General features: G+C 40.5%; 1 protein-coding gene and 1 long non-coding RNA gene across 7 annotated transcripts in view; one reads left to right on the top strand and one right to left on the bottom strand.

Moving 5' to 3' along the window:
• The window catches only part of IQSEC2 (IQ motif and Sec7 domain ArfGEF 2), a 367,046-nt gene that overhangs the window by 162,363 nt on the left and 182,636 nt on the right, over positions 1–22,047 (top strand). The window lies entirely within an intron of this gene.
• On the bottom strand, positions 2,113–17,463 carry LOC149449682 (uncharacterized). The gene is made up of 2 exons (XR_016315384.1): positions 17,424–17,463; positions 2,113–2,356 (listed from the first exon to the last, which is right to left on the bottom strand). It is a non-coding gene; the product is annotated as an uncharacterized LOC149449682 (long non-coding RNA).

Raw genomic sequence — 22,047 nt, forward strand, 5'->3', positions numbered from 1 at the left:
AACATACTTGGGCCAACCCCTTTGGTAGATATGTTTTTCTTTTCATATTTTAGATTATTATTTTTATACAGTATTTATATAGCGCCAAAGGGTATGCTCAGCGCTGTGCAGTAGCAAGGGGGACAGAACATGAGACAAGACAGTAACAAAACAGTACACGAGGGGTTCGAGGGCCCTGCTCTTTCGAGCTTACAATCTAGGAGGGAGGGGAGATGATGTTCCTTGTTCTTTGGTAAATATTTGTCACCCTCTAGACTCCAGTAGTCCTTAAAGAGCTGATACAGTTTATCTTGGATATTCCAGGTATACAGTTATTGGCTATAGGGGATATTAATACATAGAAGTCTTTACTTGATAATTATGTCACGCACATTGATTCCAACATGCAAACAGCCAAAATGATAAAGGACATTAGGCTAGCCAAAATTGCTTTTCTGACCCAAAACCAGGCATGCAATCTTGATGGGTGGAATATCAACAATTTTACAAAACAATTTTAAGCAGAGAAAAGCTTGTCTTTACCCAACAAGTGTATTATGAAGAGGGGGAAACATACAGGACATTTGCTAGCTACCATAGTCAAATCCGCTGGAGGAGACTGCATAGTGACTTCTTATGCTGATATTTTATCCTCTTTTAAAGACTTCTATGCGGACCTCTATAGTAGTAAAGTGGCCTATGAACATGATGCCCTTGTGTATTCTTAATCTCCTTTCCTGGGGCTTTCTGCAGTGGGCAGTACCACTCTCCCATGGTTAAGAGCTCACTGCTGGTTTTATTGAGGCCCCAACAGTCAGGGCCCAGCAGCTGACAGTCTACCAGTAGAAATCTATAAAGATATGGTTTGGTGGCTCTTGCAGAACTGAGGCCTTGGGTAATTTCCTCTAACTGTGAATGAAGGCGTACTAATTATGATCTCCAAGCTAGATAAGAACCCCTTACAGCCTAATTTTATTGTCTGATCTCCCTCATAACATCCGCTATAAAAGCCATCACCAGAGGTTTAGCTAATCACATGTCCAAAATTTTCCTTTAACTTGCATCAAAAAGGTTTTATACCTCCTGAATCCACCACCAAAAACATTAGAAGACTCTACCTCAACTTAGAAATTCCTCCTACTAATGTTGATGACAGAGTAAGGGCTTATGTATACTGCAGCTGATAAACTCGCGTTTAGGAGCTCTTCTGCGTTTTTTTCAGCAGCCCCTGAACTCACCCTAATGTTTTCCTATGTGTCCATGTACACATCTTTGTTTACAGTCGTTTACAGGCATTTGAGTTTACAGTTTTTTTTCTGAAAGCAGAAAATTTGCGTTCAGCAGTCGATTTTATCAGCGTTTCAAATGCAAAATGCTTGTAAACGTGGCAAATCGCGTTTATAAGCGTTTGCGTCTGAAAATGTTTTTTAACTATTACAGTTCCCGATGCTGTCCAGAGCCTTTTTTCATCATGAAAAATGCATACAAATCGTTTTCAAGGTACTTGGGTGGACAAAACACTGAAAACAGGATGTTCCTACCAAGCTTGTCACACATTGAAATGACCAATTCACACCTCAGATCTCTCCCACCCTTGGAAACAAAAGATATATGACCGTTCACACCTCAAATTCCTCATGCAGACCCCCTGCCAGGTGACCTTAATGGCTCCCTCCACCAGACACCTTTCCCACCCTTGGAAACAAAAGGAATGTTAATGAGCAACTCACACCTTAGCTAATTTTAACACATACTGCTCTCTCTGCTTCTACTCTCTGTATTTCTGTGAATCAGTCTGAAATAGTTAATAATTTACCACTTTTCAGTGCATTGTGGGCATTTGGGAGATTCTCCTGTGCTTATCTTTAAAAAACGCTTCTAAACGTAAACGAGCATAAACGCGTTATGCAAACGTGGCTAAACAGACGTTTTTTAACCTGCGTTTTCCAGCAGTCAGTTTCCATCGTTTGGAAGTATCCCATGTACATGGGGCCTAATACTATCTTGCCATGGTATTTGACAGCATGGAGTAGAACTATATGTGGCAGCTGTTGACTACATTTTCCCTGGTCAAAAAGGAAATAGAAATACAAATGGACTTTAAAGGCGCAGAAACTACATACACTTATTAGATAAAATCAAAATTACTTTATTTGACAATGCATCACAAAAACATTCAATTAAAAGATCATTGTACAATATCCCAGCAGACAATGTCACAAAACCCACCATATATAAGGAGCAAAAACCTGCGATAAGACATACAATAAACCACTAGGATGATCCTATGAGAGGCTGAGGGACATTCTAGCGCTGGAAAAGTTGGCCCAACATGTTTGGTGACAGCAATCGCTTCTTCAGGGGATAATTGTATTATCTAAAAAAAGATACATATATTTTAGTACACACAAATAACGCATATAAATACAGTAAAAAGCTCGTACAACAATATCATGAAAAAGTTACACCATATATTATTATGCACCAGACAGCAATGAATCCTGCAGTCAGTGGGGGGGGGAGGGGGCAGGCCTCTGCAATAGTCCTCACGGGGCAGAAGCCCACCCAGGGGGCCAGGTATGGGAGCGCAGAAATGGCAAGGGCAGGCTGGGACCTCAATTCGCCTCCGAGTGGTAACTGCCAAGAGGGGGAAAGAAAGTAGAGGGAGATATTGTAGGGTCTAGACAGAAAATATAAACTAAGAGTGCCATCCTCCGTTAGCCAGTGCCAATAACACAGATGCCGGCTATACAAGATATGTTACCTTAGCAGAGCAATGTTATATGTTATATCAAATTCCCCGCAATAGAGAGGACTTATCTTAGGGGACTTGTGTACATTTGTCCTGGCACTAGAGCGTCTGGCAGAAGCCATCAGAAAACGATATAGAGAGGTTCTGAAGATCCAGTAGTGTAACAAGTTACCACTCAATGTAGTTGACGTATTTTTAGGTGACCTATTTGGTTAGTTATCCATTCCTTTCTGGTGTGTTGTATACAGTAGAGGCGTAGTAGCTGGTTGGATGAGCCACAGCTCATGGTTGCAGCTTTGAAAGAAAGCAAACTTTGGAGTCCCTGCCCACCAGACTGGTAAGTATTACCATTTTACTATTTCTCAGCAACTTGCCAAGGTGTGCTGCATTCATTGATTCCAATTTACTTGTCCATCGGCTGATACCCTAAATGAACCCCGCTTTTTTGTTTTGTTTTCCAATAGAACAGTGGCTGTTCTTTTAATATTTTTTATGTTCAGATACACCTCACTAGATTTAATTTAATTTGATTAAAAAGTGAACATCCCAGTTCTTCCAGGTAGCAAGTGAATTCCGTCAGCAAGCTATTAATGCTCTTCAGGAAACATTGCAACTGACAGAGAGAATTCACTCAGTTTACATTTACTAGTATTTTATAATCCACTAAAGCCAGATTCCTGAAAGCTTATTGCATTTTGGTTGGGGGGATGGGTCTGCTTTGTGGAGTCTGTCTGACATTTCCTTCCTTTCTCTTTACTTATATATTTTTTTTAATTATTGCCAGTCAGAGTCAACCTTTTAAGGCAGCGTTGAATCTCATTTGTGGTTTTAGGAAACTTGGTACTGGCACTTTGATTCCTCAAAGTTTCTGTATGGGAAGCAAGGAGCCTGTAGTGGTGTATATTTGAGACTCTCCCCTGCAATCCGGTTGATGAAAGGGGCTCCCAGTTGACCAGATTTCCAGTAGAAGTGAATGGGTGGATTGGTGCACTACCCCAGTGCCTAGACTTTTTCAAACAGTGTAATGGTACATGGAACACTCAACAAAAGTGTTATTACTATGGAATCTTTTCTTATTTTGACTTGCATTTTCCAGTAATGAAAGCTACTTGGCAAGGTAATGTAAGATCATTTTAATGTCTGAAAGTGAAAATATCAGAGGTATATACCGCAGACTTGATGTTCCCTGTGCGGTTTTCTCCCAACTGGTGACGTACACAGCATGCATCAACTAATGAGTTTCATGTGAAAGGAAGGGGGCGCATAGCTAACAGATTACAAGTCTGTCCTGTTTTCAATTTTAATGGCTGTCTAGCTTGGCCATAGGGATACAAGGACAGAGTCTGCAGCAGAGCGGGTTATAAGTGAAGGCTTAAATATAAGATGGGTAAACAAATTCACATATACTCTGCATTATGATGATTGGTGAATCACCTAATTCATGAGTCCTGACAAGCAGCTCAGTTATGTGACTGGCCTTCAGTATTATCAGAAAAATCACTGAACTGTGACTTGCCTGGAAAGTATCAGACGTCAATCTGCATGACTGTTAGTCAATCATCAGTTGGTTTCCTCTTGTATAGTAATTTCACCCATCCCTTATTCATTTTCTTTTCCCTGCTTACCTGATGCAGGGTTCCTCACAGTTCAGATACTTACTCACCCAGCAGATCCAGCATTGTTCTGCTGAGATCCTCTTCTCTGCAGCCACTGCTTGGGTCCTACGCTGCCATGTTCCCATATGACGTCATTGGGATGCTGCTGCCTCTTCCAGGTTCAAGCCGCCTCCCAATGATGTGCAGCCAGGCCCACTCCCCTCCTCTGTTAATGAGTGGAATTACTTTAGTGCCCCTAGAGCCTCATGGCGATATGTCTGTTGCATATCCCAGATGGCACTGGGTCACCTACACCATTCAGCTAGGTGAGGAGGGAGGATGGGGGGCAGGTCAAAACCTCGTTTATTGAAAAAAAAAAATCATAGATAAAGAACGAAAAAAAGACATAGATGGATATTTCTATACTAGGTAGGGAGGGGGTGGGGCAGGATCAAGAGAAGGACATTTGTTACTAAGTGTGAAGATCTGCTTTAAGCTATAATGTAACGTAAAGAGGAACTTTAGTCCAGAATTAAAAATGGGCTGACAGGCCGGAATTTTAATGCAGAAGAAACATGCTTTTGTCTCTAATGCATTAAAGTTACTTACCTGCCTGTCCTCCCTTGTAAACTGAGCCATGCATGCGCAGCTCACTGTACAAATTCGGCAATGCTGAATGTGAATGAATTCCCATGCATATTCGGGAGTGACATCACCTCCGCCCAGCCAATAAAAGCGGCTTCCGATAGAGACCTGGAAGCCACCTGCCCACCCAAAGATGTAAGTGGCCAGGCGGGGAGCTTAGGGACAGTGCGTCGCAGGAGCCGAGGTAAGTATAGTTCTGCTTTAAAATATATTCATATCCTAACAATGAACATATTTGCTTACTTTTGATCTGTTGAATATACCATTGAAAGTGTTTTATTATATTTGATAAATACAAAATAATACTAAATGATCTATCCAGAAATCATGAGGGGCTGATAATGTAGCACAGGCAGGGAGCACAAGAGGTTAGCAGTTACAAAAGAGTCGGAGGAGTTCTGTAGTTCCAACACACTAAAGCTAACTATGTAATTTGATTCTACAGTCTCTGTATGACTTTCGTGTATTTTTTTTGCTGCCAACCCCTCATCCCTCCCAAATGCAAATTTACTTTGCAGTCATGCCCACAGCCTCCTGTTTACCACCAGCAGATCCTAAAACTGGCCATACACTAGTAGATTTTCAAATTAATGTTCATATGGATTTTTGTACAGACATTACACAAATTCTCATCAGTATGCAGTTCAGTTTTGGGCACCAGTTCACAAAAAGAACATTGAGAAACTTGAGAAAGTACAGAGATGGGCAACCAATCTGATAAGAGGCATGGAGGAGATCAGCTATGAGGAAAAATTAGAGGAACTGAATTTATTCTCTCTTGAGAAGAGGAGATTAAGGGGGGATATGATCATCATGTATAAATACATCAGTGGTTCATATAGTGAACTCGGTGTAGAGTTATTCACCCTGAGGTCATCACAGAGGACAAGGGGGCACTCTTTACGTCTGGAGGAAAAGAAATGTAATCTCCAAACACAGAAAGGTTTCTTCACAGTGAGAGCTGTGAAAATGTGGAATAGACTCCCTCAAGAGTTGGTTCTGGCCAGCTCAGTAGATTGCTTTAAAAAAGGCCTGGATTCTTTCTTAGATACACAGAATATAACTGGATACTAACATTTATAGGTAATGTTGATCCAGGGAATATCCGATTGCCTCTCGGGAGATCAGGAAGGAATTTTTTTCCCAGCAGGAGCAAATTGGATCATGCTTTGCTGGGTTTTTTTCGCTTTCCTCTGGATCAGCTGTGGGTATAGGATTATAACTTTTTTTTATGGTTGAACTGGATGGACTTTTGTCTTTTTTCAGCCAGACTATGTAATTATATGTCACAAAATGACGTTCGTTCAACTTTATACAGCCTGTTGTTGTGCATTGTAGGGAGTCGCAGTGTTCTGCTTAAAAATTCAGCCTTTCCCACATTTGTCAGTTCAACTAATGCAGCATAGTGGTGTGAACGGAAATAATAAGATATAAGGTAAATAGCCTTGTCTATGTGTTGGGCGATGCTGCCCAAAGCAGCCCAACAAGGTTGGTGTGAACAAGCCCACAGTCATGCAAGGAAAACATCTATGCTGGATTTCTGAATTTTTCAGATGTGGCTTTGACTGGCATTTCTGTTGTATCCTGAACCAATCACACTTTTGGTGACTAATCCGGTATTGTTTCGTCACCAATACACTTTTGAGCTTCCAGAGTGGAGTTCAGTATGTACTTTATTTTTCTCTGCAGTGATGTGTTAGAATGCAGCAATCTTTATTGAGTAAACAAGGAGTACTGCAGAGAAGTCTGCATCTCACCCCACTTGTCTTCTCTAAATAGTTTCTAAGCCTGTAAAAGCCTACCTTGGTATTCAGAAGAAGCTTGGCACTTGCCCCCACTTGGTCGGGTCCTGATACATGGGAGTTTTGTTGCAGGGCCCTTTTTTGGGGGTGCAATCACAGGCTTCCCCTTCCCTCAGGACCTAATTTAGGGATAAAGGGTTAAAGGACAACTCCTTCTCACTTTCATATTGCAATGCTGTTCAGCCCCATGGTTGCCGTGGAGACTGTCGCTGATAAACTGTACAGAACAAAAAAAAAAAATCTTTCAAATATCGCCCCTCCCCGTCCTCCTCCCTTCCATGTTAATTGCTGGATGTGAGTCACTCTGCAGCTGTACTAGTAATGCTCTGTATTTTTCAGCCTGCTCTCCGCATCAAAGAGGGCATGTGCAGGCCTTGGACCCCTTAGGTTACAATTTAGATAATTTGAAGGACCACTTAATTTAGCTCTCCCAGGGACTCTCTTGTTTCAGGTTCTGTAGTATGTGTTTGTGCAAACCAATTTGTTATCTGCCTCAAGCAAGTAACCCCTTTATGGCACATAGAAGGGTTGGTATAACCCAAAGTGTGCTGTGCTTTTTTATCCTCATGTAATGAGAGTGTAGTAAGTACTGTTTTGTTCAATACGGGTTAATGTACAAACAACAGAACAAATGAAAGGGTCCTGCTTATTCCAGGATCACTCTTCCAGCCTCTGCCTGTTATTAGCCTGGGCAATGGTTGCTCTATAATTTGCTGCTTTTGCTGTTGCTCGAAGGAAAATGTCAGATCATGAAGCCCAGTTTTACTCAAGCCTGTAATATGCATAAGGCTGACGGGGAGCGCTGGATAGCTATAATGCTCCAGGTTAGGGATTCACTTCTATTTTAAAGTGGATTTCCAATACTAAATAGAATTGTCTTACCAGCTCAAGAATGCTTCATCCTCTACCATCCTCCACAGCACTGCTTACCAATGGCAAGACCTAGCTGGCTGGTGAATTTTAATTGTTCAAAGACATTTGCCTGTTGAAATAATAATAGAAAGGACTGGAATTGGCTCACCTGCAGTACCAGACGTTACCACAAGTTTCCAGGCAAAACATGGTAGAGCCCAATGTTCTTCAAACCCAGAAAGTGTGAGGAATTTCCTGAGTATTGGTTTTTATTTTTCACAAAAGCTTAAATAATTGTCATGAGGCCCTGCTGCAAAGTCAAAAGAGATCCCTCTCTATTTAATCATTGGACTACTAATCGTGGCTAAATTTTCATATAGCCAACGTAGGCTGTGGTCTAGGTAGGCAAGGCTTTAGGGGCCTCACACAACCACCATGCTTCTTGTTGATGACCATCTGATTACATGTCTTTATGTATTAAATGGTGTCAGACTACTGTTGTATTTTTCTCATTATCCCTACACTGTTTTTGCATTTTCTTGGAGGAGAAGTGTGCTATATACATACAATACACCCCTTTCTGGGTGAGAACACCTAGAACTGAGCTGCTAGCAGACTTGATCATATCTGCTCAACAACAAAACATAAACATTTTAACATTTATAGGTAATAACACCAGGGTTTGTTGATTAAAGGAAACTCTGATTGCCTTAGTCCCCATGCACACTGGACGTTTTTAGAGCTGCTGTTTTTGGCTTTTGATATTGTTTTTTTCTACAGCCAGTAAACTCCCCAGCATGTTATCCTATGTGTCCATGCACACATAGACTGTAATCAGTGTTTTTTGGCTGGAAAAAAAACCCAGGTGTAGAGGGTTTCTAGAGGAGTTTTTTTAGCTGTAAAAACACTCTAACGCTGTAAAACGCCACCAACTGGCATTTTTGAATTTTTTTTTTTTTTACAGATAAAAGCTATAAAACGTGGGAAAACGCCTCTAAACACTAATGCAAAAACACAAAAAAAAAGCTGAAAAACTCACGTTTTTGAGTCACTTATATCCCCTTTCTTCCCTATTCTGATGTTCGGTTTGAACTTCAGCAAGTAGTGCTGCAATATGATTGATTACCAATTTACGTTTAACGTGACTTTACACAGTTAACATTACCAGCTTTGTCAAAACGCCCAGTGTGCATGGAGCCTTATCGTGGATCAGGAAGGAATTCATTTTTCCCCACTGGAGCAAATTAGGACATGCTTTATAGGGTTTTTTTTTGCCTTCCTCTGGATCATCTGTGGGTATATGATTGTGTATATGGAGGTTTTCTATTTAGTTATTTCATTTTCTCCTGGTTAAACTAGATGGAACTTTCCAACCTAACTATGTAACAATGTCTTGTCTACGCATCCATTTAGGGGTATTTTTGCAGGGTGGGCTACTACAAAATGCTCAATAATAGATATTTAAACAAAAAAAGGGACATAGAAAGAAATATGGCTTGTTCTCCACATAATGATTTGAAAGAACCCCATTGGTAAAGTGAGAGGAAGGAATAGCCATGGTCCTCCTGTCTTAAAGGCCCCATCACAGCTGCACCTATTGCATTCTCTGTAATTTTATTCCAATTTGCCCAACAATTACCAGCAGATAGATTGTTTTTGTAAAGCATATTAGCCAGGAACACCTTAGTTGGGTTTGCACCTACATTAAGCCTTACTGAAAGGCCTGTTTTATAGATTAGGGTGTGGTTGGAACCTCCATCAGATATTCATTGTTGCCTGTGACCCTGTAGAGAAATTCCCTCACACATTCTTTCTCCATAACTATGAAAAAAGTATGGGAAATTTCCCCACAGAGACTGATAAAAAAAAAAAAAATTCAAAAGTTCTATGCTTTTCCCACTCTATCCGTTTTGTGTTAAAAATGCCTAGAAATTGCTGCCTGGACATATCAAAACAATATATGACTTTCTAGCTATTTGCCTAGATCTCTCCTGCTGTAAATTACTTGTCCTTTAACTTCTGCTGCAAACCCCCCTAGCAGTCTGTCCCTCCGCTGAATCATTAAAATTTTTCTACCACTTAACATATTCTCACCGGCAGTTTTCTTGCTCAGAACTTTTTTGTTAGTTTACCAGTGAAGAGCTATAACCATAGCCTGTCACCCAGTGTTCTCCTGCAAGCTAAATGGTTTGGCTAGAAGCCTTCTGGTTCTGAATATGAATAAATACCATGAAGGCAACATAGTCTACTTACTGCTAATGGCCATAGCTAGTGGCCTAGGAATTGAATGACCTCATCTTTGTGAAGGCTATTACATCTCAGTAACTTGTCCTGTAGCTGAATTCTTATCAGTTATTTTTCTGTTTGATTATATGATACATAAGAGTCTGCAAAATCCTTTTGCCATGACATTTTTTTCTTAGAATCCTGGTGCAACCTAGTTTCTTGCCCCATAAGTTCCATTAGCCTCCTGCCTTTAAAAGGCATAGTCCCATGGAGGTGTTAAAAATATCCTGCTACTATTTAATGCATTTATTCCTTGAATCGGTTCTGTGAACTTCCTTCCACTAAATAGCATGGTCCCACAGAGGAATTGCCAATATATTGCTGGCAATTACCATTAATTATTTTTAATCCTTATGCTGTTGGCCTTCGTAAATACATATGAACATATATGATATTTTCTTGTTTTAACCCTTTTTTTTCCTTTTTTTTTATTTTTTTTTTTTATTAACATTTCTACATTTGCTTCTTGGTTTCTGGCCTAAGCCAAAATTATGTCATACATTCTAGAAGTCTTCCTGGGCATTTTTTTTTTCTTTCAACCAGCAGAGGGGCTTTTTCTGTTAAGTACAGCCTGCCTGCATGCTTGAGCTAAGGGCAGGAAGTAAATGCTACATGAATCATCTGCCCTTACTCAAGATGGCTGGGGCAAGAGCTGCTAGGGTGGTGTTTTTCAAAGTGATTTTTCAACAAAATAAAGCCTAGAGACATAGATGGATTTGTGAGTTTGGTTTGAATTTGAAAATGAATTAAGGCTGAATTCCAGGAAATCAGCAACTTGGCAAAAAGCACACTATGAGTTAAGTCCAATTAGGTGCATGTCACCTCTGGGACCTATCTCTACTACTTGTACTTTAAAAAAGTATTCATACCCCTTGAGATTTTCCACATTTTGTCATGTTACAACCATAGTCTTAAATGTATTTTATTGGGATTTTATGTGATAGACCAACACAAAGTGGCACATAATTGTGAAGTGGAAGGAAAATGATAAACTGTTTTCAAAATGTTTTACAAATAAATATCTGAAAAGTGTGGCGTACATTTGTATTCAGCCCCCTTTACTCTGATACCCGTAACTAAAATCTAGTGAAATACAGGTGGATTCTATTTACTAATTAGGTGACATCTGAAGGCAAGTGGTTAAATGTAATCTCAGTATAAATACAGCTGTTCTGTAAAGCCCTCAGAGGTATGTTAGAGAATATTAGTGAACAAACAGCATGAAGGCCAAGGAACACACCAGACAGGTCGGGGATAAAGTTGTGGAGAAGTTTAAAGCAGGGTTAGGTTAAGAAAAAAATACATCCCAAGTTTTGAACATCTCATTGAGCACTGTATTTGTCATGCACTCCACAAATCTGGCCTTTATGGATGAGTGGCAAGAATAAAGCCATAAGAAGTCCCATTTGCAGTTTGCGAGAAGCCATTTGGGGGACACAGTAAACCTGTGGAAGAAGGTGCTCTGGTCAGATGAGACCAAAATTTTACTTTTTGGCCTAAAAGTAATGCTGTGTGTGGAAAAAACCTAACTCTGTACATCACCCTGAAAACTCCATCCCCACCATGAAACGTGGTGGCAGCATCGTGTTGTGGGGATGCTTTTCTTCAGCAGGGAGAGGAATGCTGGTCAGAGTTGATGAGAAGATGGATGGAGCCATAAGGAGCAATCTTAGAAGAAAACCTGTTAGAGTCTGCAAAAGACTTGAAACTGGGGCAGAGGTTCACCTTCCAGCAGGAGAACGACCCTAAAGATACAACCAGAGCTACAATGGAATGGTTTAGATCAAAGCATATTCATTTGTTAGAATGGCCCAGTCAAAGTCCAGACCTAAATCCAACTGAGAATCTTTGGCAGGACTTGAAAATTGCTGTTCACAGATGCTCTCCATCCAATTTGACAGAGCTTCAGCTATTTTGCAAAGAAGAATGGGCAAAAATGTCACTCTCTAGATGTGCAAAGCTGGTACAGACTTGCAGTTGTAATTGCCATGAGAGGTGGTTCTACAAAGCAGTAAAGGGTCCTGAATATAAATGCGTGCCACACTTTTCAGATATTTATATGTAAAAAATGTTGAAAACCATTTATCATTTTCCTTCCACTTCACAATTATGTGCCACTTTGTGTTGGTCTATCACATAAAATCCCAATAAATACATTTACGTTTTTGGTTGTAACATGAAAAAATGCGGAAAAATTCAAGGGGTACGAATACTTTTTCAAGGCACTGTATGTGGCAGGTTTATTTTACTCTCGGAGGATACACGGAACACTCAAGACTGTAAGAGAGGAGAGAAGCACACAGTGGCTATGTCCGCCACTCCCCTCTGCTGCTCATTCACAGAAACCTTTGTAATTTTGTGAATGCTTTCACATAATACAAAGGCTTCTGTGAATGGGCAGGAGGGAAGTAGGCGTAGCAGTTCCAGCCACTCTGCTCTTGAAGTAGCCCACAGTGAGCAGCTTTGGAACCCTGAAAGGTATTTTCCTAGAGCACAATAAATCTGTCAGATGTGAATAATAGAGATATGTCTACAAGGTGGCATTCACCTAGTTAGACTTAACTTATGGAATGCCTGCAGTTTTTCTAAGTAGTTGAATTCCTTGAATTCAGCTTTAAATTCTGCTTTCAGTTTGTAGTGCGCAGATCCAGTTTAGTTTCACAAAATCCTTCATTCACCGAATGGCTTATATTTTGTTCTTTTCTTTTGTGTTTCATTTTTTTTCTTTCTCCTGTACTATTGACAGTGGATTGCAACTGGTTTTTACATGCAATATTTCTGCTTTTTATTTCTTTGTGTTTTTTAAATGCAGTGCATTAGATTCATACTGGATGTACAGTCAGGTCCATAAATATTGGGACATCGACACAATTCTAACATTTTTGGCTCTATACACCACCACAATGGAGTTGAAATGAAACGAACAAGATGTGCTTTAACTGCAGACTGTCAGCTTTAATTTGAGTGTATTTACATCCAAATCAGGTGAACGGTGTAGGAATTACAACAGTTTGCATATGTGCCTCCCACTTATTAAGGGACCAAAAGTAATGGGACAATTGGTTTCTCAGCTGTTCCATGGCCAGGTGTGTGTTATTCCCTCATTATCCCAATTACAATGAGCAGATAAAAGGTCCAGAGTTCATTTCAAGTGTGCTATTTGCATTTGGAATCTGTTGCTGTCAAGTCTCAAGATGAGATCCAAAGAGCTGTCACTATCAGTGAAGCAAGCCATCATTAGGCTGAAAAAACAAAACAAACCCATCCGAGAGATAGCAAAAACATTAGGCGTGGCCAAAACAACTGTTTGGAACATTCTTAAAAAGAAGGAACGCACCGGTGAGCTCAGCAACACCAAAAGACCCGGAAGACCACGGAAAACAACTGTGGTGGATGACCGAAGAATTCTTTCCCTGGTGAAGAATACACCCTTCACAACAGTTGGCCAGATCAAGAACACTCTCCAGGAGGTAGGTGTATGTGTGTCAAAGTCAACAATCAAAAGAAGACTTCACCAGAGTGAATACAGAGGGTTCACCACAAGATGTAAACCATTGGTGAGCCTCAAAAACAGGAAGGCCAGATTAGAGTTTGCCAAACGACATCTAAAAAAGCCTTCAAAGTTCTGGAACAACATCCTATGGACAGATGAGACCAAGATCAACTTGTACCAGAGTGATGGGAAGAGAAGAGTATGGAGAAGGAAAGGAACTGCTCATGATCCTAAGCATACCACCTCATCAGTGAAGCATGGTGGTGGTAGTATCATGGCGTGGGCATGTATGGCTTCCAATGGAACTGGTTCTCTTGTATTTATTGATGATGTGACTGCTGACAAAAGCAGCAGGATGAATTCTGAAGTGTTTCGGGCAATATTATATGCTCATATTCAGCCAAATGCTTCAGAACTCATTGGACGCCGCTTCACAGTGCAGATGGACAATGACCCAAAGCATACTGCAAAAGCAACCAAAGAGTTTTTTAAGGGAAAGAAGTGGAATGTTATGCAATGGCCAAGTCAATCACCTGACCTGAATCCGATTGAGCATGCATTTCAACTGCTGAAGACAAAACTGAAGGGAAAATGCCCCAAGAACAAGCAGGAACTGAAGACAGTTGCAGTAGAGGCCTGGCAGAGCATCACCAGGGATGAAACCCAGCGTCTGGTGATGTCTATGCGTTCCAGACTTCAGACTGTAATTGACTGCAAAGGATTTGCAACCAAGTATTAAAAAGTGAAAGTTTGATTTATGATTATTATTCTGTCCCATTACTTTTGGTTCCTTAATAAGTGGGAGGCACATATGCAAACTGTTGTAATTCCTACACCGTTCACCTGATTTGGATGTAAATACCCTCAAATTAAAGCTGACAGTCTGCAGTTAAAGCACATCTTGTTCGTTTCATTTCAAATCCATTGTGGTGGTGTATAGAGCCAAAAATGTTAGAATTGTGTTGATGTCCCAATATTTATGGACCTGACTGTATATCTTGTTTCCTTTTCTGGATATTTATATTTGAATTATGGGTGTTTGCTGCTGGATTACATTACCCTTTGTCATTTTAAACTTTCTCAGACTCCAGTGATGAAATTTCTTGGCAGTAGATTACATCCCCTCCTTTTCCCTAGGCTACAATGGAAGCAGCTTACTGCTGCATCTAAATTTCTGAATTTTGTTTTTTTTTTTTTTTTTTTTTTTTTTTTTTGAAGGGTCCATTGGGAGAGTGTGACCCCATAAACTGGCTTTTGTAATGGCTACAACAATTGGGTTGAACTGTAAAAAACTTAGATGTCTTTCCATTGGAATGTTTTGGATATACAGTATAAGAATGGGTCAGTTTTCTTACTAAATAACATACATTTTGTACTATTTTACAGTTGTGTCCAAAATTATTCAACCCCCAATGCTGTAAAGGGGTTTAGGGACTATAGTGTACATTTGGAATTGTATTCAGAATCAAATCCTACAAGGACGTTGTAACTACCCAAATGCAACTAAAATGACATCAATTGTTTATGTAATACAGTAGTAAATGGTTCTTATGTGGTTTCTTCATTGCCACAATTATTCAACCCCTTAAAGACTACCACTCTGAAGAACAGAGGTTCATACAGGTGCTTTCCATCAGGTATTGAAAACACCTGTGGATGTCACCGAGCAGCAATCAAGCATAATAAGCACCAATTAGGCAGCTTTAAAATGACTGTGATACTCAGCTCCTTCTAGACATTTACTGGTGTGGTTACAAACATGGTGAAGGCAAGAGAATGGTCCAGGAAGACAAGAGAAGAGGTGATTTCTCTTCACAGGAAGGGCAATGGCTATAAGAAGATTGCAAAGATGTTAAACATACCAAGAGACACCTTAGGAAGCATCATTCGCAAATTCAAGGCAAAGGGCACTGTTGAAACGCTACCTGGTCGTGGCAGAAAGAAGATGCTGACTTCGACTGCTGTGCGCTACCTGAAGCGTAGAGTGGAGAGAAGTCCCCGTGTGACTGCTGAGGAACTGAGAAAAGATTTGTCAGATGTGGGTACAGAAGTTTCAGCCCAGACAATAAGACGCACACTGCGTAATGAAGGCCTCCGTGCCAGAACTCCCAGGCGTACCCCCTTGCTGTCTCCAAAGAATAAGAAGAGTCGACTGCAGTATGCCAAAAGCCATGTGGACAAACCACAAAAGTTGTGGGATAGTGTTCTGTGGACTGATGAAACAAAATTAGAACTGTTTGGGCCCATGGATCAACGCTATGTTTGGAGGAGGAAGAACAAGGCCTATGATGAAAAGAACACCTTGCCTACTGTGAAGCATGGTGGAGGGTCAATCATGCTTTGGGGCTGTTTTGCTTCTGCAGGTACAGGGAAGCTTCAGCGTGTGCAAGGTACCATGAATTCTCTTCAGTACCAGGAGATATTGGATGGAAACGTGATGCAGTCCGTCACACACCTGAGGCTTGGGAGACGTTGGACCTTTCAACAGGACAATGATCCCAAGCATACCTCCAAGTCCACTAGAGCATGGTTGCAGAGGAAAGGCTGGAACATTTTGGAGTGGCCATCGCAGTCACCAGACTTAAATCCGATTGAGAACCTCTGGTGGGACTTAAAGAAAGCAGTTGCAGTGCGCAAGCCTAAGAATGTGACTGAACTGGAGGCCTTTGCCCATGAAGAATGGGCGAAGATACCCGTAGATCGCTGCAAGACACTTGTGTCAAGCTATGCTTCACGTTTAAAAGCTGTTATAACTGTAAAAGGATGCTGTACTAAGTACTAAGATTGAATGTCACTTGGGGGTTGAATAAAACTGATAATGCTGTGAGCACAGAAAAGACATTTGTGGTTATTTCATTATAACTGTTATGTTATATTTGTCTGACCTACAAGTGCCTCTTTAATGTAAATGTAAGCAAGATGACTGAATGATCAAAAGCAATGTCAAACTGGCCAAAACACTCAATTTCAGTGGGGGTTGAATAATTTTGGACACAACTGTACCAGTGCCTAGGCACTTGTGTGCCTTATGTCTTAGATATTTTTATATCTGCAGTGAGTCTGATGCACTCCTTCTTGTGACTGCTAGGCTTAGGAGACTTGGCGATATCACTGCTTTGGCTTACCTATTTTTGGTACAGCTTCAGTAGTTCAGGTACTCTTTAAAGCATATATTTGAATTGACTGTTCTATTTATTTATTTTTTTTATACATGTCTATTCGGATCCTGAAGAGCAGGATTTTCTGTTTAACTTCAAAGCTGTTTTTCTGCTTTTACTTTGTTGCAAAGTATTTGTTCATGTCTCTCTGTAAAATACAGCAGCACTGTTATAAAATAATTCAGGTGATGCTTTAATACATAACTCCAGATAAACAGCTAAATAAACTGTTAAAATGCAAACACGTAAAATTTTTGGTAATTTTGTGCAGCAAGTCCTGCTGGACTGCAGAGCCAGGTTTATGACATGAATTTTTCAATACAACTTGGTCACCCTCCTGCCCCCAGTTTGTGATTGGACAGTGAGGGGACACCAGAAGAGTGATGGGGGGTCTTTTGATCCTCTCTTTTCTCCTGCTGACATATTTATTTTCAGCACATCATCATTCAGCAAAGCCTTGCAGTACTGACCCTGTGCCATGTCTAGAGAAGTTTTGTTACTTACGTCAGTTACATTTAATTCATACATAATGTTGTGAAACTATCTAAAAGTCCCGTGGGGTAAAGTCAGGTTTTCAAACTGTTCATTGTTCAACTATGGTTTTGGGATGATTTTGCAAAATTGTGCTAACTTTGAAAATCGCTGTAAAATCACATGCAAAGCTCCACCAACGAGAGTGAAGAAATATTTCTAGTCAGAACAGAAGTATCTTCCAAATATAAATTCTGTCATTTGTCATCTATAAGACTTGATTACGTTTAATTCACATTTGAATTCAGTTCCACTTTAAGAGTAATTCCAACCAAATTGGACATTGAGGGGGAAAATTCCAGTTACAGAATTCCAAAATCTATTATTTACCTTGAAAAACGGGAAGCATTGCCATTACCCATTCTCACCTGTGGACAGAAATATATTTAGGGACCAAATAATAAGGTCTGAATAGGTAGTTATGACATTATTTCACAGGTTTTTTTTTTTTTAGCATACTCTTCTCATCCATTTACAACTTTGAATACAGTTTTTCAACAGGTATGCTGAACAGCTGAAACCAATTTAGAATGCCTCATTATCTTAAACCGTATTCCTCTGATTTATAAAATGGGAGCCACATTTAATCATAGAAATGTGCTGCATCAATTCACTTTTGTTGCATCACTTTTTGATTGGTGTAAATGTGAACATACAAAAATAAAGATTTCTTAATTTTTGGGACAGTTCAGCATTGGGGCAATTACAGTTCTTCAATTCGTTCAGACATATCTTTGGATATAACGTGTTCTAGTGTGTCATTTTAGGCCATATTATGGACTTATCCACAATTAAATTTTTTATGATTCTCTCTGCTTGTAGCCTTCGCTGTTTTTTTTTTTGGATTCTTCTTTGGATGGGTGTAGAGGTGCACTCCATATGGAAGGTTGTCAGGTCGTTAGATGCTGAAAAATAAAGGAGAACTGGCTGGCTCTATTCACCTGTGAAACTCAATAAACATTTTTGCTAAAACAAGTGTGGCGACCTTCCATATCAGGTGTGCCTCTACACCCATCCAAATCTATCTTGCACAGCATATTTCCATTGCTACTAGAGAGTCAGGAGCTGAGACCCTAACAAGACTCACCCACGTCTTACCTTCATTGGCCACATACTCCTTTTGAGGGTCAACTCATCCCAAATCTCCTTCATGGATACCAGACCACATAATGGTCCAGGGCTGTCACACATGCACATTCGATTCTTCTTGGTCACATCTCGAAACTTATGTGAGAAAAGAGCCTCTGCGTGCCTGTAACACAATAACATCAGCCTGATAATCACAAGTGATGCTTGAGGTCACAAGCAACATTTGCTTTTGTAGAGTTGTCAGTGGCAAGATCAAGAATTTTTTTTGAGTAGCTTTTTACCTCTAAGATCTGCAAGTCCAGAAATTTGTTTTAGATTGGTGAAAATAATTGGCAGATTTAAGTTGATGTAACTTTATAGAGGGCCTTGTTAACTGCTTCCCGTCCTCCCTATAGTAGAAGTACTGCTACAGGGTGGCAAAGGTGCGCAGAATCACGTATATATACATGATTTTGCAGGTTCCGGGTAGGGGCGCTCGCACCCTACCCGCGCCACCATTCGCAGCCTCGACTGTCAATCTGTGATTACTCGCCGGCGCCCTCTGATTGCTGATCATCTCTGATGGGGGGGGGGCGGAGGAGAACTGTTTGTAAACAATACAGTTCTCTCCCCTGTCAGCTCCTGCACATTCTGTATCCATCAACCAAGACGTAACACAGCGGGTACAGTATCCCTCAGGAAAAAGTTGTCATCAAGCAGTGATCAGCTGGGCTCAGAGGACTCCTTTAGGATGTGGGTAGACCGCCTGGATGTATGGCTCCCTCCTCTGGATGTTGAATGCAGTAAAGGCTGTATTTATGGATCTAATAGCCCCTCAAATTTGGGCCAAAGGAAAGGAAGTGCCAATAGTGTAGTATTTCCAGGACTTTATTAGGTATTAGTAAAACTTTGAGCAAAGGATTGCAGGTCAGTAGTACATAGGCAATGCCAAATGACAGAGAGAGCAAAAGTACTGTACAGACCTAAAGTAAGATGGCCGCCAGGCCTCCTCATGGTCCCGGCGGCGATGACGTCACACACTGTCAGCTCCTCCTAAGGCATTTCGTGCTAAGGCACAGCGTCAGAGGGGAGGCTAACAGCGGTGTGATGGACGTCAGTTGTTTAAATAGAAGAGAGAGAGCAGCGCATGCACGCCAAGTCGCCACCATATTCGCGAAGAACGGGGCAACTGCACATGCACGCTCGTTGAGACGCCATTTTGCCGTGGATCTAAACCTGACAGCTGGGACACTCGTCAGAGCATAGAAAAATGCAGATTGAGCCAGAAGAAAGTGGCTCTAAACCCCAGGGGGATATATAAAGAAGTGAAATAGATAATAACCATACATAGTCCGGAGGGGAAGAAACCATCAGAACAAAAATCCCCCTTCTATATAGTGTGTCACCGGAGATGGTGATTTTAAGGGGTATCATAGTTGATATGAATAGCTATCCGTCCACAGCATAAAAAGGTGCTCTGTAGTGAATATAATCCGTAAAATCTCAAAAATAATGGAAACTTTAAAAGCACAGGGAATATGCTGATAAAATAACAATAAAAGTCTATTCCATAAACAGATAAAGGAATAGTTAAAATAAGTGATGATTACAATTATGAATATAAGAAAATAGGACTGCTCTGAATAAAACAAAAACCAATCTCATGCCAGATATAAGAAAATACATATATAAAATTATAAAAAGTGTTAAAACCATCCTAGGCATGTATCGAATCATATTGTAAACAAATTATTTGAATAAATCAGTAAAATCATATAGAACTAAAAATCAAGAGACCCCAAAGCAGGCAAACTGGTAGAAAACCTCCATAAAAATGTGATAAAATGTCCCATTGTTGGGATAAAAACATACTTATTGCTGAAATATATAAAATAAAATATATATAAATGTGCAATAGATAAATAAATAACACATAATAAAAAGAATTGGACATCGGGGGCAGGTTGAGAGCATATCAGTTGTTAGCTATGAAGCAATTCACATCAATTTCAATATTATGTCCCCTAGGATGTAGGGTGTCCAATTCATATACCCATTTAGTTTCAGATTGCGACACGGCTCTAGTTTTGTTCATACCCCTCCAGTGTGGCGATATATAACATCAATTCCAACAAACTTGAGAGAGGAGGGGTCATTATTGTGGAACAATCTATTGGAAAGGGAGTGTTCCCTATAACCTTTCTTTATGTTGGCCACATGTTCTCGTAAACGGTCACGTAGTCGCCTGGTTGTACGGTCTACATATTGCTTGCGGCATGGGCATTGGAGAGGATACACCACAAATTTGCTATAGCATGAAATGAATCGTTTTATAACATATGATTTTCCTGTTACAAATGATTTGAAAGTGTCAATCCTGCATTTTCTTGTATTATTACATTTGCAGATAATACATTTGTTACAGGGGGGAAACCCTTTCAGATCATTAAAGAATGAGACACTAGTTGGGGGGTTGACTACATTGGGTGCAATCTGATTTCTGATTGCTGATGCTTTCCGAAAGATGATTTCGGGTTTGGCAGGTAGGATCTTAGATAGTATGGGGTCCAATTTTAATATGTAATTTTAAAAGTGGTTATGAAAGGGCAAACCCTTGCTTGTGTCGATTTAGGCTTGCTCAATAACATCTCACTTCCTTTATGTTGGGCAACCGCCTGTAGAGTGTTCTCCAAAATGTTCTCATTATATCCCTTTTCTAAAATTTAGAGCCTGGGGATGTCGGTGACACCAATTTAGTTCCCCCTGTGTTAGAATGCCCACCGCAGTCCTGCTATAAGATGCTGATCGCTGCCATTAGTTAAAAAATACAAAACGCACAGGTGATCAAATACCATGAAAGAAAGCTCTATTTGTGGGAAAAAAGGATGAAATTTAATTTAGGTGCAGCATTACATGATCGCGCAATTGTCAGTTAAAGTAACGTAGCACTGTAATGCAAAAAATGGCCTGGTCAGGAAGGGGGGTAAATCCTCTGGAGAGCAATTGGTCGTTGATTTGCTATGTACTTCGTTTACAGGTAAAAGGCTATACAGTTTATATGGCTGAGAGAAAACAGGCGAGTCTGTGAGTGATATCGACAAAGTATGTGCAATCCTAAGGCCTTGTACATAAAGGCTTTAGTATGTGAGACAGCAATGTGTACAGGAAGCTCTTACAAAGCATTGCCAAAGCTTCCAGCAAGCTTCAAGTAGCTTGGTTGAACTCTTCAATGCCCAGCTCTTAGAAATATGAGTCTTACCCTGCACTGGGGATGACTTTACTGCAAGAGTTAATTGCTCATTTTTGTGTTGGAGACAGAAGAAACACATTTATATATCTGATTCTCTGCTCCCCCAACAGACTGCGCTCCCCTCCACTCCGGATGACAATCGTCCTGTGGCACCCTCACAGCCAGGACTCCAGTCCATGCATCAATCTTGATGATGTTAGAGGACCTTAGACTGCAGGAGCATAGGGGACTGGTCTTGCGGTGGGGAGGAGCCTGCGGGAGCGGAGGATTAGACAAGTAAATCTGCTATACCTGTTCTCCCACATAAATGAGCCGTCAGCCCTTGCAGTTTAGGTGCAGACCCACTGCAAGGGAGGACTTTTCATTTTCCTGGAGTTCTGCTCCTGGAGAAACATTTTATATATTGTAGCTTACCAGGCCATAGATGCAGTGGCCGTATTACTTTTTCTTTTTTTCATACTTTTTTTCTTTGTTTTCACCTGGTGCCCCTTTATTAAACTTGTCCTGTGTTGGGTGACAAAGCTAACTCTCTCCATACTAAGTGAATAAGGACTACATAATACCCTACACACACTTCTAATCTCAGAAACGCAGGCGAGGTGTTCCTTAGTCCATAGACGGAGCAGGACTGATAGT

Source organism: Staurois parvus, unplaced genomic scaffold (assembly GCF_062004578.1).
Source record: "Staurois parvus isolate SC_StPar_1 unplaced genomic scaffold, SC_StPar_1.0 ptg000608l, whole genome shotgun sequence".
In the NCBI taxonomy this organism is placed as follows: Eukaryota; Metazoa; Chordata; class Amphibia; order Anura; family Ranidae; genus Staurois; species Staurois parvus.